Below are 26,227 nucleotides of genomic sequence, written 5' to 3' on the forward strand. Positions count from 1 at the left end.
TACTATCCCAGCACTAGGAAAAAGCCCTCTAACATCCCTTCTAAAAAGATCTGCCTTAAACATATATGACTGTGAGGAATTCGACCAGTCGCACGGTGGGTGTGCACTCTCTTGGGCTTTTTTAAAATGTTTTATGTGAAATTGAATGAGAGTAGGTCAACCTCTGGAAAATGTGTGGGGCTAATCTGCACACATTTTCCTATGCTCACCGCGCCTCATACACATAGACCTTTGTACTCTGGGTGGACACTGCCTACAGGCACAGTCCTCCCAGTCGCATTTAGTTGGAATGTGACACCCAGGAGTACATCAAGGCATCTCAAATCGGAGAAGGCAAAACCATGGGCAGCCTAATTAAAAAACAAAGGCTCCATGGATCCACCCTAACCTTTGTTGGCCCAGCAGAATTGTGGCAGCAATTACACATAATTAGCATAGTAATAGAGAATACTTCAAACAAGCCCATATTGGGGCCTGGCTGCAGAGGCTAAAACAAAGCAGATAGGACAACCTAACAACCTTTAAGATGCAACCTTTATCAACCTAAAGCCAGCTCCCACCCGTCAATATCAAGGGCAGTGAAGTGTCATATCTGGTACATGTGTCTACAGTAGGCAACACCTGCAGTGGGACCCCATTCAGTGGGTAGGAGCATGTGATTTGATGGAGAAAGAAAGTCTGTTCTCACCACAAATTCAAAGGAGACTTGCCTTTAATCAGGAACCACAGAGAGCTTAATTAACCAGAGAGGCCCTTTCATCCACAACAGACGGGGAGATGGATGGGACTTAGTAGTACATTTTTCACCCCTTTACCTTTCCTGTTGCAAACCCTCTTTATGACCTCACACATAACAGAAGATTGTTGGTGGGGACCCAGGATTGGTTCATTAAGATAGGCTTAGCCTACACCAATCACTGGGGCCATTTTGGATTTGAAAGAGGGTTGAGATGCTCTTTTGGCAGATCGCCTGCACACTTTGCAAGGAGTAGCAAGGAGAACTAGTTTTTTTAACTGTATTCATATTATACAGCCTTGTTATGAATATTGGCCTAAGCCCATTCGCGTTGCACGAAAAACCACGTACGTAATGTACCGATTTCTGATCGACTCTGCCGCCATTTTAAGAATCATCCGCCATTTTGATTTTGACTCCTGCTTTGTGTTCTAAAATGGTTGACTGTGTTTTCAACTTGCAGCCGAGCCGAACAACCTTTGAGTTTTGTTAATGTTAAGGCTGACCGAGAGCAGACTGCTTTTTCAATTCAAAGAAACCTTGTGACTCGAATGAACTGCAATCCGAGTGTTGTCTGCGCTCACAAGCCTCATCCTCATATAAACAATGAGACAATGTAGAATAATTTCTACGTAGGGCCCTTTCTGATCGTTGGGAATAGGTACTGGTTCCAGACTCTGCTTCGGGCTGACAGTACATCATCAAATGCAAGATCTTCAGAAAGATAGACAGCTGAAGCATTAGCAAAAATGTTCCTATTTTCAACACTATGCTGCTGACTATCTTGTGAAAATGACTGTTGGTTCTGAGTGAACTGACTTCTACCAGGACCCCCTATCCCAGGACGGCCTCTGGATCGTCTACCCATGGTACCATATGTGTTATTCGATCGCTGCTGAAGGATCGGGCATTGTGCTCGCCAATGACCTTCTTGTCTGCAATAGGCACATTGGTTCATGTGTACAGGACCCAATTGTGCATTACTCTGTGGGGAAAACTGTCCTCTAAACTATGTATTCCCACCTCTGGTTCCTCTTACTATTTGCTACAACAATACTTTTGTTTTTAAGTCTCTGTTCTTCTTTTCTATCCGCTCTTTTTCAGTATTGATTCTATTTTCATAATACTGAGCCATGTACAATACTTCAGACTGTGATCTTGCTTGCCAGGCACTTTCAGAAGTCTTAATTTGTGATTGGATCTCAGGCAACAATCCACGCACAAATCTGTCCAGCCTTTCCCCTGACTCAGTACTCAAATCCTGACCGCTAAAATCCAAAAACACTTGTTTGAACCGATTAAAAAATGTGGTAGTGCCCTCAGATTTCCCCTGGATGCAAGCTGTAAGCTTGTCCCAAACTATTCTTCTCTCTGGAACTAAAGTCTTCAATTTGGTTACTATTCTGTCTGACAGTGTCAATATCATCTGTGGCGGTCTCTCGCCAGCATTCCTTTCTCCGTCTATGCGTACCAAGTTAACCGATGTGGCACCCAGTCCTGCCGCATCATCTACAGTTCTAATCTGTTTCCAATAATCAGCAGGTAAGATCACAGGGAACAACAAGTCTATATCACCCAGCATGAAAACTGACAAATGCAAGACAGATTCAATTTCTTTATAAAATCCTGTCGGATTGTTCTTAATATCTGGAATCGTCTGTCTAATGGTATTCACTTCCTGTCTGGAAAATGGGACATGAACAAATTGTGAGACATAATGAGCTTCAATAGTAGTGACTGCTGCGCCTGTTTCTGTATTAGCTAGAATTTCTACTTTAGGAACAAATGTTGGTGGAACTTCCCTCATTGGTAATTGAGAAGTAGGCAAGTCTTGAACGTTCGCTAAGCAACAAAGCTAAATCAAGTGAAAAAGTAGCCAAAGCAGTATCGGGTGAAAATGCTGTCCTATAAATGACCATCAAATATGCGAGACAACAAACCTTTTTCTTCATACACTCATCCTGTAGGTATTCTACCATTACCTGTAATACTTTTCTTTGCATAGCCGGAGCATACTGACTAAACGTGTCATATGCTTCAATCGGAAAAATTGAAACATTCGAAATCCATCTAAGTGCGTCTCTTGTGCAAATCCACGTCACTTCACTCATTGGTTTACAAGAGGGAAGAAATTGTTTCTGCACATTCGAAGCGTCCAATCTATCACCATCTATATCATCATTCAGTAACCGATCTGACTCCCTCTTAAACTGGAAAACCCTTTCAACATGCTCATGTACTTTCTCTGCAATGTCTCTTGAGAAGGCTAAGACATTCAAATCCCTGAACACTTGTGGGACATCCGTGTCTGTCAAATCACTCCACATATCAGCCAAATGAATTCCCATTCCCTCTATTAAAATGTTCTGTTCGGGAATACTTTCTTGGTCAGAAATTTTAGTTAAGACAGCTGATTTTTCACCTTTCTCTATACATTTCTTTGCCAATGTATACAATTCTCTTTTTTTAGTTTTAGATACTGTACCACGAGTCATTACTTTTGAATCAGCAGTTGAACCTTCAATCGCTACAAGTGGATCAGAACCACTTGGAAAAGAAAGTTCAGACAAATCTTGCACAAGGGGCAGTGGAGACACTACCGCTGGCGGTAAAGACGGAATTACGGCAACAGCAACTGTAGGCAAGGGTGGAGATGCATAAGGGGGAGCAACAACAGGAAGAGAAGCGACAAGTGGAGGAGGAACAACAATGGGAGGAACAGGAACAACAGCGGGAGGAGGTACAACAGTGGGAAGAGGTACAACAACAGGGAGAATTACATAAGGAGGTGGAAAAGAATGATCGATTAGCTCATCTTAGACATGAAAATCCTGAGACGGATATATTTTCTGTACCCCAAGTTGAAAAGCCCTATCTATACTTCTAATAGATTCCGACTGTTTCTGTTGATCATACAATAATGCTTTTTCGTCGACATATGTTGACATGCGTGTTTCTCTTTACTCTTAAGTTGCTGCATAGCTTCCTTTCTCCAACTTTTAATTACATCATATGCTGCAGGCCTAGCCTTTTTCTTTAACAATATAGACTCTAAATACTCTATACAGGCAATTTCAAAACTACCATGAACTGGCCACTGAAATTCAGAAGCATGTCTAGTTTGTCTGTGCCAAATATCATTGAATACTAGATTACCAAGGCCATAATAACAGTACATAGTACACGCCGGTGAACCCTCAGGTGGCGCCGGTCTGCCATATTCCAAAGATTGTCTCTGTGGAATAAACCCCTGAAGCAGGCAGACAATTTCCCAGGCATGTCAGATTACTGGTGTTACCTGGCGTCATTTGAACTCGCGAGTGCAAATCTACAACCGAATATCAGGATACTTAGGAATCGGGGCACGACTCACCTGATTAAAAAATACAAAGGAGGTCCGATCGGATAACAAAGGATCCTCATGGTTGGCAATTTCGGCAAAGAGCCCGCCTCGATATGGGGACCCTTGTCAAGATGTCCTCTTGAACCACGTGATCACTGTTCAGGGATTGAAACTTGCAGTACTGTCAAGGTGCCGCATCTCATATAAAGGGGCCCCCTTTTTTCTCACTCTCCAATCCCGGTCTGATAGCTGCGTCTTCTTTTCAGCGAGGAGACATCAATCTTGAGGGTCCCTATGTGGGCGCCATCTGAAAGACCAAAGAAATATCTAGGCTTAGTACCACATAATGAAACACGCCAATCACGGGTTGAAAAGATGCAAGGATCTTGTATTCTGTACCAATTCAAAGCAAACAAATAGCTATCTGGCTCCCAACATCTTGCAGTGTGTACCAGCAGACACAGTGAGGGGTGAGAGTGCTGGACATTTTAACACAGACACTTTTATACAGTTTTTCAAACATTGTCCAGCCCCTCTCAGAACAAATACATTACATGCTAAGGTTTATGCCCAGTTCACATTTCAAATATTACAATATTGTAAAATGAATTTAACAAGTTTTCATGTCCATGAGGTTGCAATGATGTTGTTGGTTCTCTGATCCACAGTAAGCCTTGTTTCAAGAATTGTTATAATGCAGTTCAGCAAAATCACACGATCTGAGTAGAAATGAAGGTGGGGATTAGGAAGCATCTATTTTGATAGATACAGGAGCACAGAAGTGGTCCGTTGACCATTTGCGGGTTCCAGATATTCCACTGTCATGACTCAATAACATTTCTGTAGGGTTCTCTGGCAGGCCAGTGGTTAGTCCGGCTTCTCAGCCAGTACAGATTTCACGGGGGCCATTCACCGATTCATGTCCATTTCTTTAGATGACGAATTGTGGCAAAATTTTGTTGGGGTTGAATCTGTTGAAAGAATTGAATACAGTAATGTATTGTTCTCCGGATGGAGTACATTTGACAATTTCACCTCAGCAAACTTCTGTTTCACAATTCTTGACTAGGCCTTTACCGACTGAATTGGATAAAGTACTGGCATGTTTATGGGCGGTTGATGATAATGACGTTGATATTTTACAAATTGAACCTGTTAAAATTGTGTTGAAACCAGGTGTTAAATTACCACGTATTCCACAGTATAAGATTTCAGTTGACAGTGAGCAAGCTTTAAAGAGCATAGTATCTGATTTTCTACATTGTGGAGTGATTGAGGAGATTGCAGTAAATGTGTGTACTAGTCCGAATTTACTGGTGTATACGAACGGGGATAATGCAATTCCTTTACATTTTATTATTGATTTATGTGCTATCCATAAGATTGTTGCTCCACAATTTCCAATTGTGCCTGATGTGACTACAATATTAACAATGATTCCAGCTTCAGCTACTCATTGTATTGTTGTGGATCTAAAGAAGCTTTCTTTAGTATTCCTGTACATGTTGATAGTGGATACTTGTTTACGTTCACCCTAGGGGGACACTTGTTTACATTTACTCGTATGCCGCAAGGGTACACTGAGAGTCCTAGTATCTATAGTAGAGCGTTGAAGGAGCAGCTTGATACACTCGAGTTGACTTCCTCTTGTACGTTGTTGCTGTTTGTTGAAAATTCTTTTAGCTGCAGACTCAGAAGTTGCTTGCAAGAAGGGCACTGTGTTGCTGTTTATTCATTTAGCAGAACATGGGCATAAGGCTTCATTGAAAAAGTTTCAATATTGTCGACAGGAGGTCGCCTATTTAGGCTATCACCTGTCAATGGAGGGTAGAAGACTGACACCTGAACGGATACAAAGCATTTCTAGCATGTCTGTCCCAAATACACAGAAAGAGGTCAGAGCCTTGATAGGCATGGCCTCGTACTGTAGACAGTGGATCCCTAATTTCTCATTAATGATAAAACCAACATTGGCATTGACAAAGAAGAGCATTTCGTTGCCTTTACCGTGGAACATGGATTGCCAGAAAGCTTTTGATCTGCTCAAGACTGCGTTGTGTTCAGCACCAGTTTTGGGCACACCAAACTATGACAAGGCCTTTGTGTTGTATATGCATGAATGTGATGGATGTGCTTTGGCTGTATTAATGCAGGAACATGGAGGGAAGAATAGATTGTGCAGTGATTTTTCCTCCAAGCTTGACCCTGTTGCATGTGCTTTGCCAAGATATTTGAGAGCTGTTGCTGCTGCCGCTGCATCTGTAAAACGAAGTGAGGGTATGGTTCTGGGTCACTCCTTAAACGTGATGGTACCTCACTCTGAAGATGTTCTATTAAACAGAAAGCAAACTCAACATCTCACATCAGCACGATTAACAAGATACAATCAGATTCTATTTGCACCGCATATCTAAATTAAGAGATGTTGCGCATTGAATCCGGCCGAACTATTGCCTCTCTCGCAAGAATTTGCTTGCAGTGACAAGACGTCACATGACTGCCTCCATATCACAGAGCAAGAAACTAAAGGCAGAATTGACTTAAATGATACACTGTTAAAAGATTCACAAGGCGAGCTGTTTTGCGATGGCTCTAGCTTCAAATTTCCAGATGGTACATCCACTGCTGCTTATGCCATCACTACATTAAGCAATATTGTGGAAATCAAAAGAATTCCGTATAACTCTGAGCAGGCCGCAGAGATTATTGCATTGACTCAAGCTTGTGAACTTTCCGAAGGGTATTAGTGTGAATATATTTACAGACAGTCAGTATGCCTTTGGGGTGGGTCACAACTTCGGTAGATTATGGACAGAGAGAGGTTTTTTGGCCTCACATGGAACTAAGATACAACATAGCACTTTGATAGTTTGGCTACTCTCAGCATGTGCGCTTCCTACTCAACTAGCAATAATGAAGTGCGCAGCACACCAGAAAGTGACAGATGATGTGGGGAGTGGAAACGCTTTTGCTGACAGGATAGCCAAACAGACTGCCACTGATTTGTATTCTGAAATGTATATAATGGGAGAAGCCACTAACACTTGTATAATAGGTGAAGGAATTGATTGTATAAAAGACATTCAGGCTGATGCCACTCCAGAAGAGCTTAAGCAATGGGATGAGGGTTTAGCAAGTTTAGACGATGAAGGTTGCTGGGTAGACTTTGAGAAGAAAAGATGGATGCTACCCGATGCTTATGTCACCGCTATGGTTATGATGGCTCATGGTCTGACTCATATATGTGCTAAAAAAAATTGTAAACTATTAGAACCTGTCTGGGTGAATGTAAATATCCTGAAAACTGCTGAGGGTTAGTCCAAAATTGCATGGTATGCTTACAGCATAATATGGGGAAAGGTAAATCGACACCGAGGGGTCGTTTTGGTCCCCCCTCTGTGCCTTTTGAGGTTATACACTTCGATTGCATTGAAATGGAGTGTTGTCAGAATTACAAATATGTTCTGGTAGTTATTTGTGCTTTCAGCAAATGGGACAAAGCCTTTCCTTTAAAAAATGCCAAAGCAATAACAATGGCGAAAACCATGCTGAAGGAATATTTTCCTAGGTTTGGTTTGCCGAGGGTCAATCGGACGGACAATGTTCTACATTTTATCGCTGCTGGTATCCAGCAAGTATGTGCAGCATTACAGATCGATAAATGGTTCCATTCGGCCAGACATGCTCAGAGTGCCAGACTTGTAGAACGCCATAATGGTATATTGAAGAACAAAATGGTGAAAATCTGGCCAGTAGCAATTTGAAATGACCACATCCCTTACCTACATCTCTATTGTCCATGCGGACGACCACACAGTCAAGAACTGGGCTATCTCCCTCTGAGATAATCATAGGGAGACCAGCCAATATTTGGAATGCACCTAAACCTAAGCAGCTGAAAGATGTAGAGCATTTGCTCCTTTCTGAGTCCTCTGACCAGTTAACTCTAAACCTGTATTTGATTTATCAACAGGTGCAAGATGCCCTCCCAGTAAAATATGAGGTGCCAGGTCATCGACTCCGACCTGGCGACTGGGTGCTCGTCAAATCATTTGAAAGAGCATCCTGTCTCGCACCTCGCTAGAAAGGACTGTTTCAAGTCCTGTTGACCACACAGACCACTGTACAAATAGACGGAAAACGACACTGGATGCACGCAATGCACAGCAAGAAGATACTTTTTTCTTTACTTCACGATGAATGAGAAGAAAAGGAAATTGTTCACTCCATTCCGCATCTCAAGTCTGTTCTAACTGACACCGAGGGTGTCCCGGAAATCCTTCCTGAGCCCGTGGGGTCTGGGGAGACTGCCGCTTTGCCTTCAAGTTCATCTTCAGATCTTTCTGTACAATTGAGCAATCTTGCTTCTGCTCCATCACTTCCTTCAGGAAGTAACGACACTCTGTTTGCAGATCACGCTGTGCCTGGAGTCTTGAGTATGATCTGCGTCCGAGGAATCAGACTTACAGCATAGCATCGGCTGTGCCCACAAGGAAGCATCATTGAGCCAGTCCCTTGTCACTCTTTTGCTGGGAAAAAAATAAATAAGAGGCAGAGACCGGAAAAGTTACCTTCAAGCAAGATAGGCCATGTGGTCATGAGCCACCGACGGATTAACTAAAAGAGCCTAACGGAGAGGCTTCTAAATGGACTCTGAGAAACAATGTCCTTTCCTAAATCTACTCTTACAGAACAAGCTATTGGTCTTGTGGCTGACAAAGAATCTGAGCATCAGAGATCATAGTCCCTGAGGACCCATTGTTTTTTAATCACAGTACTGGTCTGCTTAGCAATTGTATTTGTGCTTGGGTTATGGTACATTGAAGGGGTGCGTCCGCTTGAGACTTTGTAACCTACTGAAATCATCTCCACTGTGTCTCCAACGTTTGTGCATCTGAACACTCTTCCGCCTTGAAACACTTGTGTATAGGCGCGCTACAAATGCCATATCATATCATATCATATCCTCGAGACTGCCAACATAATCATAATCATAATAACACTCTTCTATTGATCATGAATGCGACCCATGCGATTCTAAACCAAACTAAGTGCTGGGTGTGTCACACTTGCCACAACACGGGGAAAAGGGGTTGGGCTGATTTATTCATCCTCTTCCTCTAACTACTGCATGATACACCTCAATAAGGGCACTATTCTTTGGTCATTGGAATTACAGTATTTCTGGGAACTTCGATGGGACTAATCTGAATGAATTTGAAAAACGAGTCCTGACACCTTTGGGATGTTCCTCTTCGCAAACAGGAGCACACTCAAAGTTGCTTCTATTAAGCCTTCTGATAGACTATGTAAACCTTTTCAATCAGTGATTTATTTCAAGAAGGCTCCCGGAGGCAACCGGGATGCCATGCCTCCTTCCTATACTAGCAATCATAGCCCCAACTCTGTTTCCTTCTGTATACAAAGGGATAGTTCTCAGCCAATGGGTACATTTGAGGGTTGTACCAACATTGTGAATCTAACCAGTGAGGACAGACCTTTGTATGTAGGAGATCCTGTTTACTTTGTTTGTGGTAGTGAAGCTTATCCTTGGTTACCTAGAGATTGGCAGGGTACTTGTTATTTGGGTATCTTGTTACCAGGGGTATATGTTGCCAGCACCTCTGAAGTCTCTAGAGCTCGTCCAAGGTGGGATGAGAATGGTGATACTCCTTCACAAGTCTTGGGTGAAGTAACAAAATCCTTTGTGCCATTTTGGGGACAAATATTGAATTCCGAGGATATTAGAAGACTAGCAAGGGTACTGGAGAAAACCATCAACAGAACCACCGATATTCTGTACAACATGATGCTAGAGCAAGAGGCCATTCGATTAGAAGCCCTCCAAAATAGGATGGTGTAGACGTCATCCTTGCTGAGCGTGGTGGAGTATTTAAATTGGTGGGATCTGCGTGCTGTGTTTTCGTGCCTGACTCCTCCCCTACCATATTCAAGGCAATACAAAATCTAAATACCTTGAGTATGGAAGTACATGTAGCCGAGGGAAACTAGAATCTTAGTGCTTGGTTCTGGGACTTGTTACATTCATGTCATTGTAAGCTCTTTGCAGTCCTAATGATAGTTCTTGCTGTTCTACTATTTTGTTGCTGTTGTACACAATGTCTTCCTGACATATGTTCGATGTTAGGAGGATGTTGTGCACAAACGATAGGTACATTAGGCCCAAAGGTACATGCGCCCAAGAAAACTGCTGACACTTTTGTAATGAAGGATATTACTATCAAGGATTTTATGACAATTGATATTTCTGAAAAATGTGATTCAGGATGTACAGACATTGAGATGTGGGGTTTTGAGTAAAGCAAATGTTTGAGTAATGCTCTTGGTCTAGGCCAAAAAGAGGGTTTGTTAAACTGTATTCATATAATACCACCTTGTTATGAATATTGGCCTAAGCCCATTTGCATTGGACGGAAAACCGTGTTCGTAATGCACTGATTTCTGATCGAATTCGCTGCCATTTTGATTTCGACTCCTGCTTTGCGTTCTAAAATGGTGAGCTGTGTTTTCAACTTGCAGCCGAGCCGAACGACCTTTGAGTTTTGTTAATGTTTAGGTTGACCGAGAGCAGACTGTTTGTTCAATGCAAAAAAACCGTGTGACTCATCATTGTAACTTCATGGACATGCAAACTTGTTAAATCTGTTGTACAATATTGTAATATTTGACATGTGAACTGGGCACCAACCCTAGCATGTAATCTATTAGTTCAGAGAGGGGCTGGACAATGTTTGAAAAACTGTATAAATGTGGCTGTGTTAAGATAGTCCATCACTCTCACCCCTCACAGTGTCTGCTGGTACACACTGCAAGGTGTTGGGAGCCAGATAGCTGTTTGCCTTGAATCTGTAGAGAATAAAAGATACTTGTATCTTTTCGACCCGTGATTGACATATTTCATTATGTGGTACTAAGCCTCAATATTTCTTTGGTCTTTCAAATTGGGAACCTGGATGAAGGTATAGTCTGCCTCACATCTTCTACCAGTGATGGAAGGCTAGGAGCTCCAAGAGGGAAGCAATACCCCTCCCCTAAACATCTCTCGGGGAACAGAGGGAGATACTGAATCCAGAGGACCCTTCAGCAGCTCCAGAACCGGTACCCAGCCAGCACACAGTGGTCCCTGCTGGGCTCTGCAAGCAAGCTTCCTATGTGGGAAGTGCCAGTGAGTCTCTGAACCAAACCAAGGACAAGGCCACTGTCTGCAACACTCTTCTCAACTTTGGACCGTCCACCTAAAAGGATGACACAAGCCCGGTGAAGAAGCTATGAGGTGTGCACTGACAAGCATCAACCAGTGTCCACCTTAAAGGACATTTTCAAGGCAGTCGAGCCCATTATGCTGCAACTGACTTCACCTCTGACTGTTGTCATGCCGCATTCCACCAACCAGCACTGAGACAGTGATTCCTGACCCTGAGGCACCATGTAGGCCAGCCTGCAGACATCGGCCAACCCTTGCTTGCCGAACGGACTGCTGCCTGGTACCCGCAGCTGTCTCCCATCTTGAACTCTGTTGCAGAAGCTGAAAAGCACCCTGAAACTGACTTGACCCTCTTGAGCACCAAGAACTTCTACCAGCACAAGGTACATTGTGGTTCTATCCCCCTGGTCCTCCTCTGAAGGTCCCTAGTGACATTCTATGACCCATTGCTCCCCTTGTGTTGAAACCAAGTATCCTTGCACTATTGCGATTAATTACTTTACTGTCTACTCTCCTGTCAGTATCCAGAGTGCATCACCTTTCCTTCTTGAAACTGTCCATCCTCTCTAATCCTTTACAAGGTAAGTTGTATTTTGTAGTGGGCTAGAACTGTCGGCTGTGATAATAATAAAGTATATATTTTTATACAGTCTTGACTGGACAGTCCCTTTTATTATTGGGTAATATTTGTATTTCACTGTGTTGAAACTAACCAAGGATCCACGACCTTGCAGAGATAAGCCTGCTGTTCCGTCAATGTTACCAAAATTGGACAAGGAGATGTATAATTTAATTGACTTGTGTTTCCAATCTGTTTGGATCCCTTCTGGTGTAATAGAGGTATGGGGCAGATGGATGGTTTAGAAACCGATATTCATGGTGTCCAGTCATAATATCGAAAAAATAAAGTCGAATGACAAAAAAGTCGAATCAATAATGTCGAAAAAAAAAAAGTCGAATTTGTTTTTTTATTATTTATATATTTTTTTTGGGTTTGGTAAGTAAAAAAAAGGGGTAAAATAAAAAAAAAAATAGAAAAAAAGGGGGGTTGGGGGGAACCCCCCCATTTCGAATAAAAAACGTATTAAACAAAAATTCGACTTTTTTTTTTTCGAGATTATTTTTTCGACATTTTGACTTTCGATTTTATTGATTTCGATTTTATGTCTAGGAACCATATTCATACCTGGACGACTGGTGCCCCGGAAGTTGATTCGTCACAACTTCCTCTCCACACAATAACACATGACCCACACTTGATGTAATGCTGCCCCAACTCCCCACAACATACAATTCACATCTGGCGTGCACCCTCCCCAATGCACACAACAAAAAATGTATACCTGTCATTCAGCCTTTCCCATCCACAACCTGAACTCATACCAGGACATCTGCAACCTCACCCCTGCAAAACAGTCCATATTTTAGGTGCATCCGTATCATGTGTTCTGGGTGTATTCGGGCTGAATTCTTCAAACTCCAGACTACTATTCAGTTCCAGGAAATGGTTTGAGTTTCTCTGTCACTCTCTTCCATCAAGGATCCTTCCCTCCTGCGCTGCCAACAATGTCAACATTGTCTCCAATCACCTCGGCAAACACGAAATGGCCAAAAAGACCCCTCAGCAGAGCCTAGTAGCTCCGAAAGTCACGAAAGAATCAAGGATAACCACGCCAGTAAGACACCAACAAAATCAAAACCCAAAGTACTCCAAAGCAAGTCTCTGAATACTCTTTCTCGCGCCACAGTGGTCGATCACACTGCCCCAGGCAACACAGGATATGAAGAGCAGGTCCCAGCCCTGAAAGAGCCTCCGAAACCACTGTCCGCGCCCCCGGGGGCCTTGAAAAACAAAACAAAAAACGCACCAGAAATGAGATGGAACCTTCGGACACAGGAAACGAAATTTCCACTTGGAAAAAAGTCCCTTCAAAAACTACAAACAAAATTCAAAAAAGTACAACCAAACCATATACGTCAAAAAACCAAAAAAATGGCCATTTAATAAAAAATCACCGGGGCCAGAAACCAACAAAACCATCGGTAGCCTCTCTTGTAACAGACTTCTTCCATGCTTTTGCGCCAGAGACGCACCTGAGGCAAGCGGACCTCACCGATGAGGAAATACTGGAGGCAATAAAAACGTGCCAACCACCAGAAAAAGCAAGAAAAATATTTGTGCCGACAAATACCTGTGTGCAACACCAAAATCTTGCAAATGATATCCAACCCGCATCTCCTTTAAAACAAGCCTCACAGGCGAAACCAGCAAACAAAATAGTCCCACTTTTATACCAAACACCGGGTACCCAGGCCACACCAAAGAGGAAAGCCACACCAAATCATCCTACGGAATTAGTTCAAGCTACTGTTCACTCGGAAAGGTCCGAGGACATGACGCTTCCAGCCTCCCCTAAGGAAAATCTGACACCAGCCATTTGCAAAACCGGTCAGTTAACCAGTGAAGAACCCTCACTGTCAATTCTCCTTAACCCAACTACTTCTCTCGATACCATAGAGCAGACAGGGCCCCAGCCCTTGCAAGACCCATCTTCTGAACCACGAAAGCAACCTATCCCTTTACTTGACCATGAGTCTGATACGCGCCTAAACAAAGCTGTTGCGATTAGCCAAACTAAGGATCGACCGACCCGCAACAGGCAAGGGGGCTCATTGATCGCCCTCCCCCCAAACCTACATTTATCTGGGCGTCTTAGTGGCGGCCTTTCGGATCTTCCCTCTTCACCTACAGTAAGACGGATTCTAAATGATTCCAGCACACTCTCGCCTGCTCCAAAACAAAGCCCCCTTCCCCAGGGCCCTATAATGGAGCCGGCATCGCAGCACAAGAGAGATCTTCTCCCAATAATGTCAGCTATCACCATTGCAATGAACCCGTTTACCAAATTGTACGAAAACATTAACGAAAATCTGAAAGACAATTCAGCCATTCAAGCCACAATGCTCACGAAATTAAGCTTTCTGGAAGGTTACATCACCGCCCTAGACGACAAATTCAAAATCTTAAAGCAAGCTATAGAAGTTGGCTTCAAAGAAATGGTAATCCCTCCCACCTCACCCGACTTAGGGACTAAACAGGGAGTTCAAATTCCCCGAGCCGATCATTTAATTTCATCCCTCGCACTCTCCTCAATATCCAACTGGCCGCTGGTCTCTTAATCCCGGAACATCAAGAGGTGATTGATATCACAGAAGAAACAGCAAACACACCGCCCCCACTAAAAAAGCCAGCGAGTGAGTCCGATCTCCCTTACCCTCTGTTTACAGGCATGAGACGGGAAACCAAACAATCCAACTCTAGTGGAAAGAAGTCTGAAACACACCATCAATCCTTAACACTGCGACTAAACCCTGGGTCAGCAAAACAGAAAGAAAAAACAAAAACCTCGGCCAGGAGCCCGTCGGCATCCCAACAAATCCAAAAAGTCTCTCTTAGACCTCTAGAAACCTTCCTAGAAGATGAGGTCCTGATGAATCTCTCCCAACACCTTGATGACAGGGAAGACCAACCACCCGAAAAACATGAGAAAACACACAAATCATTAAAGCAGCAGCCTACTTCAACAACAACCGATCAAATTGCAAAAAAAGCAAACTTAAAAGAATTGTCTGAAGAGGAATCCCCGTATCATTTTTTCACCTTGGAAGAGCGCAGGAAACTTCTCCATCGTCAAAAACCCACCACCTCTCGTAGCCCAACGAGCTCTAGAGTGGTGTCATTCACATGTCCTCCAGTTCGCGAGGGGCAAACTCGGAAAAAGCTAACCTCAAGCAATCAACTTAGCCCACAGGTTGCACGACAATCTCGGGACCCTTATCAAAAGTCCAAAGAAAACACACACTCAGAATCAAGAAAATTAGAAAAGAGGGGGCAACACTTGCGGTCCCACTTTACTTCAAGGACCGAACAATATCGGAAAAGACCGGACCCTACAGGGGAAGCCCCGATAAAGCTTGAACAACACGCAGAAAACGACGATGACATTATTCTGAATAGACGAGGAATCCTCACGCTATTTAGCCTGATTCCGTCCCTCCGGAAGATCAAGTCCTCAGATCTAAAAATCATAGATCCATATCATTCGAATAAAAGAGCAAAAGCCTATATTCATCTAACTTCGAAGTATATAAGGTCAAAAATTGAGGATGCAACAAGCGACCTGGCTGCGCTAGGCTATACTGTGCAAAGAGACCCGCAAAACATGGAAAAAACCAACCCAGGAAAAAAAAAAATCGGCCCAAAAGTCCAAAACGGCGGGGCAAGAGCAAAAAGTGGAGCCACAAAGCCTCCCAGGGCTAACCCGAACAGTGGTAAATTCATTCTCAAAGTCATCTGAGAGCCATCGAGAACCAAATCCCGTCACTCCTAGGCGAGACAAGTCAATTGTGTCCACAGAAGAGTCGTCCCCGAAGCGGGACCACCCAAAAGTAGATCGTTCAAATTCGTCCAAGATTGAGTCAAAGTTGGAATCTAACAGGTCAACCCTCAGAGCCCAAATAGAAAATGCCTCAACAGTCCAAAAATCAACCGCAAAACTACAGGAGCTGTGGGCCTGGCTCCCAAAGGCCCTATTACAAGGGTCCAAATCTAAATAGCAATTTGCAGGGATCCCAGCAGAGCCAAAGGGAAATTGGAACGTCAGCCGGCTCATACCTTCATTAAATTTCTGCTCATGGAACACGAGAGGTCACTTACATCTCACCACAACGGGCGATGCAAACTTAGCTTCATTTGACATTATTTGCCTCCAAGAGACTTGGCTCAGGAAAAATCCAGCTATGGATGGGTTCGATATAATTCTGGCCCCAGCCAACAAAGGAGCCCTAGGCCGGCCGACTTCAGGTCTTCTTCTGGCCTGTCGACAGGGAATCGGGTGGACCCTCAAGTCAACCCTCCAAGCAAATCTGTCAATCCTAGCAGTATTATGCGAATGGTCTGAGAAGCCCACCAGCAAACCGCTGCAAATAGTGGTGATTAATACTTATTGGAACCCGGCGGCAATAAACCATCAGTCTTACCTCCTTATGATGGAAAACCTGATTGACGACATCCAAGCAACACGTCAAGTCTTCTCAATTATCATCTGCGGCGACCTGAATGCCAAATGCCCTAGAGAATTGCGAACACTGGATGCATCTTCGCAAACCACAACAGCACTGAAAAGAGGTCTCTTTTGGTCCTCCTTGATGTCCTCTAGGAAATTCGAAAACCTGAACTTTGCCTTCCCAAACAAAAACCGTCTGCCAACTTGGGAACAAGGCCCACTAAAAGCAACCATAGATTATATCTATGTATCCAGACCGCTTTTGAATAAAGTTCAATCCTTTGAAGTCCGACAGACTACAGCCAGCGACCACAATCAGCTGACAATGTCGCTGGCAAATTACCACAAGGCGCCTGAACTCTATTCTACGGAAGTAGAACCAAACGCCCGCGGAAACCGACTAAACCTGTCGACCCGCGCGGTCAAAACTCTCCTGGCAAACTATACTGGGGAAGACAGACCCAAGAGTGTAAAGAACCTCGACTACGTACCTTTGCTGTTAAAACACCGAACGAACTCCAAACAGCTTACCTCTGTCCACGCACCCCCAAAACATGCCTATGATACCACCTTGGTGATCAAACGAAGGGAGTTGCGAAAACTTAAAAGACAATTAGGAAACGACCCGTCTAACAAAGAAAAATTAAAAGCGGCAACCCAAACTTACAAATCATGGGTGAAAGAACACCGTTACCGCCTTTACCAACAAGATGCGGAAAAAATGTTAACAGCCATCAATGGTAACAAAGCAAAAGAATTCTGGTCCTTGTTGAAAGCCACAGAGCCTTCAGTGAACAACTCCATAATTAATGCCATGCCAGAGCACAAATGGATCACGCACTTCTCCTCGGTCTTTCAAGCTCCCGCTCAAATCATCTGTCGGGAACACACAGCCCAGAAGACAGCCTGGATTCAACTAAACGACCGAGAAGAAATTAGCGACCACATAAAAAAACTGAAGATCTCCAGAGCTGTGGGCCCAGACGGGATTTCAAACATCGATCTGAAAAACAACTACACGGAATGGGCAACCTTGCTAGCCTCAATCTTTCAGAAATGTGCAGAGCAGCAATCTTTGCCGCCATCCTGGACAAAAGCTATCATCGTCCCGATCTATAAAAAGGGGGACATCACAGACCCCCGAAACTATCGGCCTATTGCCCTGTTGGACTGCATAGGTAAAGTCTACGGAAGTCTACTCCTGAACCGTTTTCAATCTTGGGCCGAAAAAGCCCCATGCAACGACAACTACCAATCGGGTTTTAAGAAAAATACCGGAACGATGGCAAACATCTTAGCGATCAGCACCCTAAAAAGCAAAGCCTGGGAAAAAAAAGCACGGATCTTTATCGCTTTTATCGACCTAACGCAGGCTTTCGACCTCGTCGACAGACACCGCCTATGGGACAAACTGGAGAGCTGGAATTGCCCTCAAGAAATATTCCAACCAATCAAAGCTCTCCACACGGATACCTCCCTCAGGGTTCGACTCTCCCAAAGAGGCGACCTGTCAGACGAAATCCGGACCGGGCGTGGCGTAAAACAGGGATGCCCGTTAGCACCTGCCTTGTTCCTAGCATACCTCGGAGATTACGGCGATTCTGTCGACCGGGAACACACGTTTCCGCCGTCCCTTGCATCCTCCAAAATAAGCTACCTCTTGTATGCTGACGATCTAATCCTTCTGGATCAGACCCAGATCGGCCTTCAGAGACAATTAACAAGCCTCCTGAGTTACACAGCCGAAAACAACTTAAAAATAAATCGAGAAAAAACCAAAATAATGATCCTGGGTGGAGGACGGAAGACCAACAAATCCTCCGATAAATTCAAATGGTACTTAGAGGGCAAAGAGATCGAGTCGGTGCCCGACTACAAATATCTGGGCGTCCAGATTGACTCTTCAAAAAATGAAACATCTATGCAGCTCGCTTTGGAAATAAAGATGGGGAAACTAGCGTCACAAGCAAAAGCAATAGATACAAAATTTGGAAAATTTTCGTGCATCCCCGTAATAGACTTTTACAAGAAAAAAGTCGTCCCCTCAATTACCTATGGAACAGAGGCCATGCCAACAATCCCAGAAAGAACTTGGCAAAAACTGGAGAGCAAGTTCTGGAAATCAGTATTAAATCTTCCTCAGTCTACATCCATTGCTGCAATTAGACAGGAACTCAGCCTTATGTCACTAAGAGCAACAGTAATTCTAAACTCTCTTAGATTATTCAGGAAATGCATTACGGCCGACACCGACCAAATATTCGGTCTACTGAACACAGAACTACAAAGCGGCAAAGTCACAATGCTAAAAACATGGAAAAACAATATCTTGTCCACCTTAGAATCAGTGACGTGCTCTGAAGTTGACCTCATCTCAAACCCCCTGAGAGTCTACAAGAAATTGAAAGAACTAGACTGGATTCAGACCCAAGACCTAGTCAATAAAAATAAACTCCTTTTCCACCTCCCCATCATGCACTCAACACTCAACGAGCCGATGAATTATCTCCGGAAATTTCCAAACAGGAGAGCAAGAAATTACATGTTAAGAATGCGGCTAAACTTACTGGAAACAAATGAGATCCTGAATATCAGAGGTCTTTCCGACTCAAATACATGCCGTTTGTGCAACGCCGAACTTGAATCTATCAGACACCTACTGATCTCATGTCCAGCAACCCTAGACTTAAGATCAGCCTACACAAAGCACTTTAGCCCAGAAGAATATGGATGGGACGAAGCAACGTGTTGGAACAGACTGATTGGTGGGGACCGAAACTGTTGGTTACTAGCCTCAACCAAAATTCTGCAATTCACCATGCAGAGGATAGAGTCCAAACAGCCTCACCTCTCGTGAAACTACTGGACATTCTCTGGACTTTAGTGCAAGTTACTTCAGTGAAAGCTATTTTTCTTCATCCCCCTTTTGTAAAGTTCCAAATGAACAACACACACACACAAAAAAAAAAAAAAAAAAAAATATCCGTGAGGGGGTGGGACCGGCCACTAGTGAATTTAAAATCAACAACGATTAGAGGAGCTATGTGAGCTGCAGTGTCAGGAGGCTGCACTGCTGTCTCTGGGCTCATGGCACACATGCAAACCTGCTGCACCATCCCACCATATCTGGTTCACTCTTCACACTGACTGCGTGCTGCCAGGATGGGTGCAATAAATAGTGTGATGGTCCAGGTCTTGGTTTGTGTTCTTGCTGGGCAGCGTATCAGGACCCAAGTTGAGCTTGAGCTATCCACTTAGCCCAGTCCAGACCGAGGCCAGCCTCCATCACCCCAACTAAATAATATGATATGCACATCAGAATATAACGTGTAACTAAACTGTTTGTTAATACATATATAACACTCATATTGCGACTGTGTTTGAAAGGGTTTGGGGATGATATGTTATCTCCGCCCGTTAAAAAAACTGGAACCAATCTGCCATGATATGGAAATGTTTAAAGCTGGGAATACTAACAAGAACATTGTGCCCCTGATGTCCTTTATCCAAGGATGTAATATCTTTAGAATTGCATGTTTAGAGCCAAGCCTGTAAACTGGAGTGTCGCACATTATTGCGCATACTTTGCTTATCGAATACCTACCTCCAAAGACGATTTGTCTTCCACGGGGGATGTGTGTAGACATATCTTTTATTCAAAACCATGTTCTATATGAACAATATTGTTAATGCTTTATATTATTGCAGAGAGGCATTCTTCAGGCAACCCTCGCCCAGACGAAAAGGATATACATTTGGATGTGTGCAGCCTCATGCCACACTGTGGAAACTATGGAGAACAAAATGGGGGCTCCAACCACATATACATTTCTTGGTATTACACGCCTGTTAGAATGCCTGTGAAAATTCTGTTAACTTAGTTACGTATGCATGCTTCAAATTGTAAGCCAAGTATCCCTAGAGAGAAGAGATTTTACTGCGGAATCAATCCAAGCATAAATCGTAGAGTATAAATATTTAATTCAGATTCCTGCTTTATTATATTAGCAGTCGTTTTTTCTTTTTTTCTCCTATACAGATAGAGATATGAATAAATAATACTAAAATAGTGCAGTACAGTAATGGTGCCTTCCAAGTTCAACAAGACATGCTTCAATCTCTGTTTTTCTGAAGGAGGGACGATCACCAGTGAAAACTGGCAGCTATAGGCCGATCAGTTTATTGAACACGGACAACAAGATTTTCACCAAGGCGTTAGCTTTGAGGATTGAGAATGCGCTGATGGATATCATAGATGTAAGCCAATCTGGATTTGTAAAAGGCAGACATGTTTCAGAAAATGTGAGAAGATTGTTGCTGACACTGTATGAAAGCAAAGAACACCATAATGATGTGGTGACATTGTCCTTGGATGCTGAGAAAGCTTTCGACCGTATTGAATGGACATATCTTTTAAGTACATTGAAAGGCTTTGGTTTTGCAGATACCATGATCGGATGGATAAGACTGCTGTATTCCCGGCCGACTGCTTGTGTTCGGACTAATGGCATGGACTCGGGCATTTTTGAACTTGGGAGAGGCACGAGGCAAGGCTGTCCACTGTCGCCGATTCTGTTTGTGATCGCCATGGAATTGCTGGCTGTGAGGATAAGAGAAGAGGATAGAATTGAGGGCGTACGCTTTGGTGCAGCCTCCCAGAAAGTTTGGTTGTATGCGGATGACATGCTGGTGGTGGTTCAGAATGTGGAGAGCTCCATTCCTGTGCTGATGGAGTTGATCGATGTGTTCAACAAGGTTTCTGGATACAAGATCAATTGGACCAAGTCAGAAGCACTGCCGGAATCAACCACTTGCACTGTTTTGAAGATGCAAGGCTTTCCCTTTAAGTGGTGTCCGAATAAGATGAGATACCTTGGGATTTGGCTAACGAATGATGTCTCGAAAATAATGGATGTCAATATTACACATGTGATTCAATCTTTGGAGCTGGACCTGAAGAGATGGAATGCACTTAAATTGAGTCTCTGGGGGAGAGTGAATGCCATCAAAATGACATCAACACCGCGAATCAACTATGTGCTCAGTGTGCTTCCCCTGGACGCGAAGAAGGGCCATTGGTGGAAAATTGAGAGTTTAATCCAGTCTTTTCTCTGGGAGAACAAACAGCCATGCCTCAGCTTGTGGAAATTGCAGCTGCTCCAAGACTGTGGAGGTTTGGGGGTTCCTGACTTTGAGAATTATCATTTGGCCTTTGGAGCAAGGCATCTGGTTCCATTTATTGAAGATTCGGAGGATGTTTGGACGCTGGCGGAATCAAGTAGTTCTCCGTTGCCGCCTAGGGCCATACTGTCCATGGTGGATGGATCTGGCTATCGCTCATTTCCGCCGACAAGATTCCTGAGAACTTGTTGGAGGGAACCATGGAAGAAAAGTAAGCGCAAGGTATGTGATAATGATTACATCCCTATCTGGTTGAATCCAGGTATTTTGCTGAATGGGAGGCCGCTATTGTGGTTGAACTGGCTCCTGAGTGGTGTACTATGGTTGAGTGATCTGATGGAAGACGGCAAATGGATCAGCTATAGAAGACTTGCACAAATTAAAGATCTCAGAGACTGTACAATGGATGAATACAGAAAATTGAGAGGTTTGCTGCGGAACCAGAGAACTGTTGATGGCGGTGGTTGGCAGTTATGGCTACCTGAATATAAGACATTAGGTAGTATGGCGTCCAAAGTATATAGAAATCTGAGCCAACAGTACACGCCAGCAGAGGGGTTGTTAACTAAGTGGTCTGAGGTCCTTGGCTGTGATATGACTGTGGAGAGGTCGAGGTTTCTTTGTAAAAACGTAACTCTGACATCCATCAATCTTGGAGAACAATGCCGCCAAATCAAAATTCTTAATAGAGTGTTTTGGACTCCACAGAGACTTTATGCGAGAGGGATGGTTGACTCAGAGGCCTGTTGGAGGTGTAAGCATGATGTCGGCTCCTTTGAACATTTGATCTGGGACTGTTATGAACTGAGGACATTTTGGAGGAGTGTCACTGAAAAGATTAATGAGGTTCTATTACTGCAAGAGTATTTTGATTATAACACTATCATCTTGGGTGAGGATGATAAAGTGGAAGATCTCACTTAACCACAGAAATGCTGTTTTTTTAGGGCTGCAAATTCTGTGAAAAAAATTGTTTTGAGAAAATGGAAATGTAATGAGAGACCGACCTGTTCAGAATGGGTGGAGGACTTGAGGCAAGTGGCCAGAATTGAGAAGGTTATCCTTCGCAGGAACAAAAAGTTGAAATTGTTTGATGATATGTGGGACGGGTTTTTGGATGACATGTGATAATAAGTTGGTCTGTTTTGCTTTTTAGATTCTGTGAAGGTTGGGGGTGGTTATGGGGTGTGGATTCTATGCAATGAGTTCTACGATTACAATGCTGATAAGTTTGTTGCTTGTATGTTTTCTATAAAATTCAATAAACTTAATAATAAAAAAAAAAGAAACCGATATTCATCCCTGGACCACTGGTGTCACAGATTTGATTGATCACATTGGTGGCAAGCGGTCGGACCAGTTGGAGCCCTGTGCACAGCTTAGTCACCCAATGATAAAAGTACTGTTGTACTTAGTCACCCAATGTTTAGACACTGCTAGGTATTTGTAATAATCATGGATCTTGACCTAGCGACTGTGAAAAGCATGACCAAGGATGTCTTGCACGTCCTACGTCAAGAGAGGGGTCTTCCCCACAGCATTAAAGTCAATAAACCTGAGTTGCTGACCTGCCTCCAAGCTTGGGTAGAAGCGAGGTTGGTTGGGGAGAATACCCCAGGGGACGAGATAGGCCCTGTGTATTCGCATGGAAAAGACCTTCCTGAGAGGGAAGTGGAAGATGATGACGAAGTCAGCATGAGCAGAGTTTCTTGCCAACCATCCCACTGGGGGTCAAGCATGGTTTCTGAACACTCTAGAGTGTCAGTGAGATCAGGGGCTAGTGAGGCATCCTGCAGGTCCCAGGCCTCAGCACAGTCTCTAAGTGGACCAGTAATTTTTCTGGCTGTTCATGAGGTAGTGGCTAGAAAGCTCCTGCTGGATGAGAGGAGAATAATGCTAGAGGAACAGAAACAGCAGGACAAGGTCACCATAGAGCAGGACACGGCCGCCATAGAGCTGTGCAAGCTGGCACTTGAAGAGAAGAAGGACGAAAATGGATACACCTCTAGCGTAAGCAGCAGTAGTGGGTCAAAGCAGAGTGCCTGGCATAAGCCCCGGCAGCACATCCCCAAAGACTTAGTGCAGGCTTACAAAGTGGCTAAGGATATTTTTGACTGGTTGGAAGTGCTTGAGCTTGCTTTTCAGCTACAGGAAGTGGATGAGGTACTGTGGGGCGCAGCCTTGATGATTCGCTTACCAACACCAGGTACTGGTGGAATTCTTTAGTTAACTCCTGAAGAAAGGCCCACTTTTGAAAGCATGAAGGCATCCCTCCTCAGGAAGTTCTGTAAAACCCCAGAACAGTATCTCAAGAGCTTCAATGAGCTGCAACGAAAAGGGGGCAGACATTTGAAGTGTTCACACACTTGTCGTTGAAATATCTGAGTGGGTGGATGGCTGGTAACAAGTTGGCACATTCAAAGGGATGTACAATTTGATTGACCTACAGCAGCATTCTCTGAACAAGACTATCACAGACCTTAGGGACCTTGCAAAGGCTGCCGACAGGATTGTGAGTCGTGAAGTCCAGAAAAAGGCTCAGGCAAGCACGCCCAAACCAGAAGAGAAATCTTGAGGCAAAAAAGTAAACAAGGATGGGAAGGATAAAGGTCCAACCCACTCCTCTTTGAAGTCAGATCCCCAAAGTATGAAGGGAAATCCCAAAACATTTGTTCAGCTGAACACAATGAAATGACGAGCGTAGGCCCCCCTAACACTTTGACACCTATGCTCTTACCACCCAAAGGTTGTTTTGTGTCTAAGGAGCTGGGCCATAGGAAAGGGGATCCTGCTTGTAAGGGCTTATGCAAGACTCATGGAAGAGGCCATCATTAGTGTGGGCCTTTTAGAGGAAGGCTTCCCACAAGGCCAATAAGTGGCCAAATGTGGATTGGCTACAATGATAGGGAACTTTACCGGATCTCCAGAAGAGATCCCAGTTCCCAATAATAATGAACTCTATTTAGAACATGTGTATATCACTGTACACAAAACTCCTGCAGTTAGAGACACTGCGGTTGGCCTCACTGCTGTCACCCAGCAGTGGGTACTGCCAGGCCAATATATTGATGGGCCTGATAATAGCATCAGTGGGTTTGAAGGAAAGAGTACGTTCCTGTTGGAAACAGTAGAGTTCCACATGGCGAGGTGAATCGACCCGGCGATGTATAGCAGTGAAAGACTCCATCCCTGACCCACGTCTGTTGGGATAGAGAGGGAAATAGTTTTACTGCAGTTGCGAGAGAGAACAGTGGCCACATCGGGAGAATCAAGATGGATGTTAAAGTCCCCAATGAGGATATGTTTGGAGGAGGCGGCAAGAAGGGAGGAGAACAGGTTGGCGCATTCTGTGAGGAAGAGGGAGGTGATTCCAGGGGGCCTGTAGATGGTAGTGAGAGTAAGAGAGAAGATAGGCAAGACAGAAAACCTATTCAAGACCTATGAGCCGAATTCCAAGCTAGCCATTTCGAAACCTGTGCTGTGGGCGAAGACGGGGTGGATATGCGGGAGGCCCTCTATTCACAAGCAGCAGGAGTGACCACCTAACTTGTGAAATAGACCCATTATCACACGCGAGCACTCTCCTTACCCCGTTAAAGCACACAGGTGAAGTAGAAGCTGCATACACTTCAACATCAATATAATATTTACCCCACAGACAAAATATATTATTTTTATATGAACCATTGTCAGTTGCACTTAATTAGTTAACTAGTCTTCCTCTAGTGATGGTTCACAGGTCGCATTTGTTCTGTCATGCTTTGGGAATGATACCAATAACTGGTTCTCTTTACTAGTGGAATGGTTGCAACCTCATCCTGTGCAATTTCTGGGGTTTTAAGAGTTGGAGAAGCTGTTGAAAACTATGTCTCATGCACAGTCTTTGGAAAGACTGAGATTTTTTTGTTAAACCAAGGGTACCATAACATGCTTACTTATATAAATGCTTTTAATGAGTCTGTGGTACAGACAAATGAACCTGGCAGAAGAAAATGTGCACCATTGGGTCAGGCGGTAAGAAATTGTAATTACTGGCATGTCGGTGCTACCGTGTCCATGAAGCACTGCTGCCGGAAACAACGGTTGATTCCGTGTTGGCGTGCACACGCATTCAGGCATGCTGGAAACGATGGCTCCGGCATGCCGGTAATGACACCAAACTCCCCCCAGTAGAGGGGCGCCTGCTACTTTTTCTGTATTTTTGGAAGGAACTTGGGGATGGTCACCCTAAATTACCTGGGGGCAACCAGACCTGGACTCCCTGCTCACTGTGCTCAGAGAGGCACAGCTCCACCTCACTTATGAGGCCCAACAAGGCTGAAACATGTGTATTGGGTTGCTTTTGGTACTCTTGTTCAGAAGAGAATTGCCATAGCATGTAAGTGCTGGACTGCCCATGTGGGTGGGACAAAGACTGATATGCAAATGTATATTTCTCATCTGTGAAAAGTACAGTGAGCAAAAAGCAGATGGCTGCGAACTCTCAAAGTGGGAAAAAAACACAGAACCGGTTATCGTGCCATGTTCTTTCTGGAGTGGGGTGCCTGCTACCTTTTTTGAAAATGTTTTGCAAGGAACTTGGGATTGGTCATCCTGAGTTACCTGGGGGAACGCAGACATGGATTCCTTGCTCACTGTGCTCAGAGACGCACATCTCCACCTCACTAATCAGGCCC

This window comes from Ambystoma mexicanum, chromosome 10 (assembly GCF_040938575.1).
Source record: "Ambystoma mexicanum isolate Mex_15411 chromosome 10, UKY_AmexF1_1, whole genome shotgun sequence".
NCBI lineage: Eukaryota > Metazoa > Chordata > Amphibia > Caudata > Ambystomatidae > Ambystoma > Ambystoma mexicanum.